General features: G+C 38.2%; 1 long non-coding RNA gene across 2 annotated transcripts; it reads right to left on the reverse strand.

The window, feature by feature from the left end:
- Positions 1 to 5378: 5378 nt before the first annotated feature.
- LOC147644305 (uncharacterized) lies at positions 5379 to 9529 on the reverse strand. 2 transcript variants are annotated; one of them, XR_015270831.1, is made up of 2 exons: positions 8742 to 9529; positions 5379 to 5599 (listed from the first exon to the last, which is right to left on the reverse strand). It is a non-coding gene; the product is annotated as an uncharacterized LOC147644305 (long non-coding RNA). The 2 variants fall into 2 exon arrangements; XR_015270832.1 differs by having other exon boundaries at positions 5379 to 5591; positions 8742 to 9482.
- Between the last annotated feature and the right edge of the window lie 447 nt (positions 9530 to 9976).

The raw sequence follows: 9976 nt of genomic DNA on the forward strand, positions 1-9976 counted from the left end.
CGATCTTTTGTCACTTTGGCCACTTGGCCACTTGGCATGTTCATGTGCCCCGGGACGTATTCGTATTATTTGCGTGTCTTGTCCCCCATAGACCTTGTACCGCTCACCCCAACGGCGGCGGCGAAAGATCTACGTAATTCCTCCATTTCCATTTCATACAAATTGTGTGTTCTTTCTAGTGTGCAAAGGTTTTTTCCGCAGCCATGGGAGTGTATCGAGAGTTAAGTGATTTGAAAGTCTCCCCAAAGAAACGCACATTGTGTGTGTCACACTTTAGTTGGAAATGTCTGGAGAATCTTCGGAGATTTCCTATTTATTCAAAGATTTTTCCATGGAGTTTGTTTGGGAATACCCTTGGCATTACACCCAAGTCACTACTCCTTCAATGTAATGTGGATCAGTTAAAAATAATCGAGCGAGGAGTCACTTATTTTCGGCCCTCAATCTTTCGCAATTCGAGTGGAGAAAGGCAAATATTGTCCCAACAGCAGCGGCTTTCAACATCATCGTCATCCCATCGCCCAAGTTCAGAAATGTTTGCCCAACTGTCGGCTGCCAACGCTGGCGGAGATCGGATCACTCTCCTGGCTTCACCATCCGCGACAGCAGCTGTCAGCCCTCGTGACCAGGCACAGTTCCTCTTATTTTTTGGACAGCTTCAGCGGTGTGTGTCCTTTGACTGGCCCAAGGCCCATCAAAGTCAAAGTCAAGCCATCATCAGGTAGTTGTAGCTATCGCAGCTCCACTGGCAGCTCCTCCTGCTCCACCTCCTCCATGGGATCTCTTGTGTGCTTACTCCGCATGTGGAACTGACGTCAGTGGAAATTTGTGTGGACTTTATGGGGGCTGCGGCTTAAAGTTTGTTGATGTTTTGCCTTCTTCTTATATTTTTTTTTATATATTTTTTGTTATATTTTTCTGTGTGGTCGCTGCCACTGGAGATTTATGGGCCACCCACACGGAGATATTCCTCCACTCCGTTCTGTTATCTTCTCCGGCTTACTGGGCTTATCAGGCATAAATCTGCTAGTCTTGTAGAATCTGGAATTTGGAATATCTAGAGACTTCTGCCAGTGAAGGGAGACGGAAGTGAAGGAATTAGCCACTCCATTCAGGGATTTATTTATTTGAAAATAGTGCACATTCAGGAAGAAACCATGCATTGATTGTGATCATTGAGAGATGATCTTGGGGAAACTGATGAACTAATCAGAGTATCTTTCATTGATATGGAATTGATCAGTGGATCCATGAGGCCCTATCTACGTACATATGTATCCTATCCAATTATGTAATCTCCCACCTGATCCTACTTTATGAAGGGGAGTCTTGGGGTCTTATCACCCCAGATCTATCTTTAGGTTTATGATCTGTCATTTCGCTTAAGTCGCAACATTATAACGATCAAAACATCAACATTATAATTGGCTTAGCTTTTGGGGGCTTTTTCCTAATACCCACCACTGAATGACTGCTGCTGGTGTCTCTGACGCAGATAGAGATCTCCATCTCGAACTCGATCTCCATCTCCATCTCCATCTCCATATCGTTGGTCACGTGAGTCCATCTTGTTTGTTTCTCTCCTAAATGCCCAGTCATTCCCGGCTACGTAGTGTCTATTGTCCAAAAACCCTGGAACCCCTGCCTCAACTCTTCTCCGAAACCGAAACCGAGAATGTGCACAGCTTTTATTCGCTGGCTTGATTAATCATTGCATGCTCAATAACAATTAAGATCGGGGGAAAAATACAAGATCTCGCTCAAGAGGCATATACAGTGGTTCCTATACACACATATATATATATATATATTTGTATATTGTAAGAGATATATACAGATGTATCTGATGGAGCTGGGAGGAAGAGCAGCATAGCCATTGGTGACTAAGCGTGTGGGGCTTAAGCAGAAATCAGATATCAATTCAATGCCCAATGTTCAGGGAGAAAGAGGAACACCAGTGCGAACTGGTTAGAACCGAAGCCAATCAACCCGTTGGACCTTTGAGGCACTACGTCATTAAAAAAAGGGATGGAGATGGCGACGTTGCCCATGGAGATGCCATAAATGGTTCCAGAGAATTGGTTTAGTGAGGTTTGTGGTTCTGGTTTACTTATTATGATGTTTATTTATTTATTTTCAATACTTGAGCTATTGACTTGGTCACCTTAAATCATAGTATACTTTTTGGGGACATCCTTTTTTGTAGCTTCAAGAGATTAAAAGAAAAACGGTTTACTCCTGTAAACTCAGAGCTTAAGTGGAAATGGTACGAATTTTATTTATTATATTAAGATCAAGCTCTAGATATTACTTGGAGATATCAGGTAAAGTCTTCACTAGACTATTTAGATTTTTTGTCAGCTTTGTTTGGAGGATCGCACACGATCGGAAGCTGTCATTTCATCAATTGGAAGACGATGCCGAGGGAGTGAGGAACTTATTGTCTGTTTGAGTGGTTTTTCATTGCAAAGAATATTGTTTTTTTGATTCGAACAGGTTTCGTAGTGCCCGAGGAGGGATAGAGGTATTGCGATTGGGATCGGCACAATGGGGATATGACACAACAATTAGAAACTGCCACAAACTGTCCCTGGGCTCTTTGTTCTGAGCTCTGTTCTATGCAAATGGCATGGCCCAAAAGCCAGTAGCCAAAAGCACTTGCTTTTGTTTGATCCGCTTTTGATTGTACTATTTTTTTGTCGTATTTATTTTGTATTTTAATTGTGTGTGTACAACCAACCACCTGCCTGGGGCGGATGGAGGGAGTTTGATTTAAAGTGTTTATCTCTGGGCCTTAGGGCGCCCGCTGCCAGGCACCATATACACATGGGGGGACTATATAATAGCTACTGATACCTAGAATTTGCCACTATGGCTGGATCAACACACGGGCCAGCCGAAGGGCCATAAAAATGTAAACGAATTAAGGCCCTCAACTCTAGACGATGCACTGGCTGTCAGTGAAATTAACAATAAGAGAAACAACACAGATCTACAGATATTTGCATTCTGGTGACCCCGACCGTACGAAAAAATAATAAAAAAGTAAAATGTATTTATAAGATTTTGTATTATTTGTGTGCTAAATGCTACCAGAAAGAGGGAGAGAAAACTACAGAGAAAGTGTCAGATTTGTGACCCCCAAAACGCTTACGTGGCCGGGTCTATGTATCAGGTGTATTATATCGGAGATTTCCCAGCGTTTCGGTTTATTATTTGTTTGTTAAATAATGCAACATCATCGATATCTTAATCACTTAACTTGCCTTATTTATTATATATTCATTAAAGCATTTTATAATAATAATTGTGTGTCGCGTAGTAATACTTTTGAGAATCGAGAATATATATATTTTATAGTGCGAAGGATGGCAATATTGCTTGATTTATAGAACCTATTTACGAGGCTTTAGGATAAATATATACATATAGTACAGAAATGTCTATTTCCCCCTCAAGATTCTACCCCTCGGTTTTGCCTATTCCAAAGGAAGGTCAGGTGGACTCCCTCCCAGATTGAGACAGTGCTCCCGGGGGCCCATTATGTGAATGGATAGTGGGTGAGTGGGTGAGTGGGTGAGCGGATAGCCCCCAGCTGGCAGGCAAATGGGCATTGCAATTATGCAGCTAATTAAAGCACAATTAAGGCAGTTGCCTTGCCCCTCCGTGGTTGTACTCGTTGTCCCCGAGAAAGTCGCTGCCTGGCCACCACTCACTGTACTTGCTTTTGCTGCTGCTGCAGCGGCCACAATGTATCTCAATCTGTATCCGAATCTCTAGCTGCCGCTGTATCTGTATCTGAATCTGTATCCGTATCCGTGGCTGTATCGAGAAGAACTTGTGCACTGACCCAAACCAATTCGAATTGGTTCGAGCCGCCTCGCCGCCCCCCAAAAAACATAACATATATCGCCTGAGCGCAGATACAGATACAAAGTGAACAGAGGCAACGCAGCGCAGAAAATAAACAAACAAATAAATAAATAAATAATTATGGCGGAGGAGGTGAAGGCGATCTTTATAGGCATTTTATTTTTAAGAAAGCACAACGCCTCCAAGGAGATGTTTGCCCAGCCAAAAATAAAGACACTCGCACTTTTCGCCGATTTCAAATTGGTCGTGTTTCAGGTTCAAGAACATTAAAAACTCGTCATGAGAAAGATATATTCCCATATGTTAGATATGCGGATATTATGTTATAGAAGACAGATATATACAAGAAAGGTACCTGCAAAGATCTGAAGGGATTATTATTACGAAGGGATAAAGGGAATTTTTGGGAATTTGTTTTAAAGTTAACATCATCTAATTGCTTTATAAGAATTTCAGGAAACTTTAGAAAATATTTGAAGAAATCTAAAGTATCTTTTGTGGCAAGTTTCCTAGAACTTAGCAACTATATAATACACCAAATAATGATGTTATCAAATATAATATTAGTTATAATATTAAATACGCTTTTACAAATTTAAAACTAATTTTCATTTAAAAAATACAGCCTGAAGGAATCTTAAAGTTCCTCTCTCATTTTAGCCATATATTTAATACATTTTCTACTCTTTTAAATACAAATTCAGATCATATTCTTGTTTTTTATTTGCTAAGATGGCGCCAAAATGTTGTCTGACCTTTAGCTTTCATCTTCCTCCTGAAGCTCATAACCATTATCATTATAATAATAATAACAATCACTCAGATCTCATCTCCAACTCGGCACGTTTCCTTGTCTTATCTGTTTTTGCAAATATTTTGATTAAATAGCAATTCGCCTGCAATTCCGTTTATTTCTGTTACAGGGACTACTGCTGCCGTCTGTAAGTGACTTAACTTGTTTTATTGCCCCGTCCGGGGCGTGTCATTTATAAATTTGTGTCTATATAAATTTGTATATATATTCTTTGAAACTATTCACATTTGATGCGTTTGATGCAAAATAACGAATCAAGTGCAATTAGAAACGATTGAGAGATGGAGAGTGTAGGCCAGAAACAATCAAGATACGGCTGTTTACTGCCTAGAAATAAATATAAAATTTAGAATTTGAAGGTAAGAAATGTTTTAATTTTGATAATTCCCTTCTTTTTTGAACAAGTTTTAACTCTAAGCTATGTAAAATTGCTCATATCCTAGTTAGCTGCTTGTCTGAGTTGCAAATCTGCAATCTTTCTTGAACAAAAACAACAAATGAAATATTCCAAATTGTTTTCAAACTCCCATCGTAACATATATAGAAAACTCTGCTTAAATTTTAATTATTTTCAATTGTTTTTTAATCCTTAACTTTGAACTGCTTGCTCCTGTTGCAACTTACCTTCTCTTGGCGTACTGCTTGCTGCGGCAGCGATGGGCGTGGCAATGCTGGTGTCCCGCTATCTTCCCGTTTCTGTTGTTGTAATTGTAGTTGTTGTCGTTGGTATTTTTGTTGTAGCAGTTGTTGTTGTTGGTGTTTTGCGGATTGAGCTGCGATATTGCTTCCATTCAAATAGTTATCGCTGTTTATGGGTTATCGTGATATTTGTTATCGGCCGTACTCCGTTTTTTTTCCTTTAATTTTCTCGAATTATTTTTTAGTTACTCGATTTTCAATACTGCTGTAATCCTCGAAAGTAATAATTTAACGTTTAGTAATTATTATTATTTGATTTTATTTTAAATGAATATTTTATATGCTCATTTTTGCGGTAAATACAAGTTTTTTAAATAACATAACTAAGCCAAAAATGCATAAATTTTGATTCGGAAAGCAGTTATATGTTAGCTTTTATTGGGTTTATAAATCTGCATACTTAATTTGAAAATTAAAGCAATTAAAATTTTTGCAAATTTTTTACCATTACAATTATGAAAAAAAAACATATAAAATATTGAAAAAATTTGTCAAAATTTGTTTTCTCTCAGAAGTAGCTAGATCGATTCGGCTGTTCATGCTGATTGAGAATATATATGGTTTATATGGTCGGAAATGATTCCTTCGTGAGTTAGAAGCTTCTGACTAAAATTATTATACCATTTTTTGAGGCGATATTTATCTATATTTTTATATGACAATTTTCCTACAAGTAAAAGCTTAAGAAACTCATAACTAAGCCAAAAATTGATTAATTTTTATTCGGAAAGCAGTCCAATGTTAGTTTTTAATAGGTTAATAAATCTGCATACTCAAATCATAATTTAAAACAATTTAAAATTTGGCCAATTTTTGACCATTTCATTTATGGAAAAAAACCTTTAAAATATTGAAAAAAAAATTTTCAAAAATTGTTTTCCTCCAGAGAAGGCTAGATCGATTCGGCTTTTGATGCTGATCAAGAATATATATAATTTATAGGGTCGGAAATGAGTCTTTCATGAGTTACAAGCTTCTGACTGAAATTATAATACCATTCTTTGAACCGATATTTATATATTTTTTATATAACATTCTCTCTACAAATAAAATCTTAAAAAACTCATAACTAAGCCAAAATTGGATTAATTTCAATTCGGAAAGTTGTCATATGCTAGTTATTACTAGGTTAAAAAATCTTCATACTCAGTTTATAATTTAGAGCAATTTAAAATTTAGCCATTTTTTTACCATTTCAATTATGGAAAAAAAACCTTATAAAATGTTGAAAAAATTTGTCAATTTTTTTTTCCTCCAAAGGTAGCTAAATCGATTCGGTTTTTGATGCTGATCAAAAATATATATGATTTATAGGGTCGGAGATGACTCCTTCACTAAGTTGTAAGCTTCTGACTGAATTTATAATACCCTGTGGGGCAATTAAAATTGTACATTTCCGATTGCTCAAAATATATAGCTTCTTACTTCTTGTACAATCAAATAAACAAACAATAGATACTTGAAGCAATTAAACTTATTTTAGGTATGTGTAATGGTGTAATGGATGGTGTTATATCGCATTTATCGCGTATTAACTGCATCACATGCATCAGTAATCGATTGTTCACCCCAATATAGTTCTAGTTCCCCCATTAATCCTTATCGGGGCGCATCCGGATTTGCACATGCAAAGATCAAGAGATCTTCGAGCGATCCGCACGTTTCACCCAATTTTCACCTAGCCGGCGGCTGATGGTGAAATATATTGAGCAAAAATATAAACAATGCCCGACACGTGAATCGGAGGCAATGGTGGGGCATCGAGAATCGTGAATCGTGAATCGTGAATCCTAATGGCCCCCAGAAAAGCGAAAGCGAAAATGAGGAAAATACGTTGGGAAAATACGTAGACGGTGAGAGACAGAGAGAGACAGAGAGAGAGAGAGGGGCGAGAGGCACTCTGTGCGTGGAAAATTTGAAATTGTTTTTGAAAATTGGAAAAACTGATTCAATCCTGTTTATTTCGGACAGCCAGTGGGTGAGTCTGCCAGTTATTTCCGATCGCTTCCCATACTTATATATACTTTGATTTGTTTATGTTTTACTTTTTTATGATGTTTTTTGTGTGTTGTATGTACTTATTACGCACAGAAAATGTGCTTTTTATATTTGCAATTTCGGTAGTGCTGAGGTTTTGTCTTGTTTCCGATTATGTATATTTTGGGAAATTATTTAAAATGGCTTTTAATGGATTTGATAAATAAATATTCATTTTATTACATTGATTGATTGATTATATTTTAGCATGTATTTTAAATAAGATTAAAAGTACATTAAAATACACTCCGCTTTCCTCTTGTTATTTGTGTTCTTTTAAAAAGCCTTTCCCCATTATGCCTAGCATTCTGAATTCAGTTTTCCCATTTCCCAAAGTATTTTTTCCTAAAAATTTTCCTCTGTCACTGTTACCCGTTGCAACTGGTTAAACCGGTACAGAATCAACCAAATCAGACAGAATCGACTGCGTCAGCATCAGGGCTCTTCGAAAATAGATCATATCGGGATAGTTCTATATCCCGATCTCTAGATCTCCAACTGTTGCCGACTCGAAAGCCCCGAAAACTCTCCCATATACTACGAAAACATAGATATATATTTATAGTCAAGTAGGAAATCGGTGCGGTGCGTCCTTTCTATTCCGACTGGGAGGTCGCCCGGAGATTGGGAGATCTTGAGAGCGGGAGAGAGAGTGCGGCTAAAGAGTATGCTCTGGCCAGGTGGACCGGACCTGTTCGGTCTGGAATCGGGCGGCTCGTACCCGCCACAGCTATATAGCATATAGCCCAGCATATAGTAGATCTAGCCAGACCGCCATGAGACTGGGGTAAAAATACACACACTCTTTTGAAGGCAGGAAGGAAGGAAGGAAGGAAGGGGTCTCAATGCTGACGTTGTTGACACTGGATGACGTCCCATATGTATATATGCCACATATCCACCAATAGCGATGACTCGGAGGCGGATTCAGATTCACAGATTCATAGATTCCGAAAAGGAACGACAGACGACACGTGCAGCAGGCACTTTTTTAATCGGCGCGGGGTTTCTGTGTTCCAATTCGAATTAGCATGCTAATGGGCGAGAATGGAGAAACAACGGCCAAGTGAAGAAAATATTCCCACAATTTAAATGCAAATTTCGAGTAAACAAAACCAGGCGGGCGGCGCACAATATTTACTTTTGTTATTTTCCATTCTGAATATGAAATGATTTATTAATCGGATTGTATGTTAATATTAGATCAGTTCGGAGAACGATCTGTTATGACATGTTCTACATGCAGGCCCCTGGTACAGTCTGCAGAGCTGCGATAGCGACAACGATAACGATAACTCTGGTCTAGGACTCTCCTTACTTTTGTGCTAATTTATTCCTTTTCTTTTTCGGGATCTGCCTCGGTGGTTAGCTCAACTGGCATTCTAGAACTCGGTCTCTGATTCTGCTTTTGAGTTTTTCAAATATTTCTCGTAATATCTTGAAATGGGAAACAAAGTTTTCCGCTGCTTTTCCAATGTGTTTATTATTTGGATTACTGCCAGGTTAGTGGTTCGATTTTCGGTTTTTTTTGCTTTGTTTAGGACTTGTTAATTGTGTTGTATATATTTTCTGTTTGTTTTCGCGCTGCTTAAATGCGATATTACGATTATTGTCGGCTGTTTATTTCTAATTCATTTATATTGATCTCTCTTTCGACACGCTCTAGAAATCAAATCGAATTGGAAATCGATCGGATTTCGGTTTGTCTGGGAATTGCAGCGCGATTTGATAGATCACTTTGATTTTGGTTTGTTATGTTATTCCTCAATTGCTTTTGTTATGCTTTAGATTTAGATTTCGATTTGTTGTGGATCTTTCTTTTCTGGCTTCTGGCTCGGATAATCGCAGATTTCGTGTGCTAATGTCGCGGCTTGAACTTTAAAACTGAAAACGAACGATTTTTCAGATGTTTCGCATTGTTTAGCTTAGTGCGCTGTGCGGGCTCTCTATTGTTGTTGCTGAGTCGCTGCTTCTGTTGCTGCTGCTGCTGATGTGATTCCTCTTGTTGGTGTTGTTGTTGTTGTTATTGTATTATGTTTACTACTGTCTACTAAATACTGCTGCCGCTAGGTGCAGCACGGCAGCGATGCCGCCGACAGAGGCAGCCTACACCCCAAAAAAAAAGGGGAAAGAATTAACATATATTTTTTACTCATTTAAGCAAATGCTTCACCAATGGCACACCAACAACTAACCAATAGTTTATCAATTTGGTCAAAAAAGGTATTCCAAATGGTACACCATATTACCATTGCTTGATAAATAATTCAGAACAGCAATAATTTAACAATGCTTTAGCAATGTTTAAAGAATTTTTCACCAATGCTTTGGCAATGTTTTCTAAAATGAGGGAGCTGACTTGGAGCCGCAAATGATTAAGCAATTACTTACCAATGCTTCCTTTCAAACCCCTCTGCAGTATTATATTCGATTTCAACTGCAAAGTGGCATTGGTATTTTTCAAGTGTAGCTCCCATCACTTTGCTGATCCCACATACAAATCTCATCCCATCATTCCCATCGAATGTCTCTCTCTCTCTTTCGACAACAATG

This window comes from Drosophila serrata, unplaced genomic scaffold, assembly GCF_035046125.1.
Source record: "Drosophila serrata isolate PLE 108 unplaced genomic scaffold, ASM3504612v1 contig_190, whole genome shotgun sequence".
NCBI lineage: Eukaryota > Metazoa > Arthropoda > Insecta > Diptera > Drosophilidae > Drosophila > Drosophila serrata.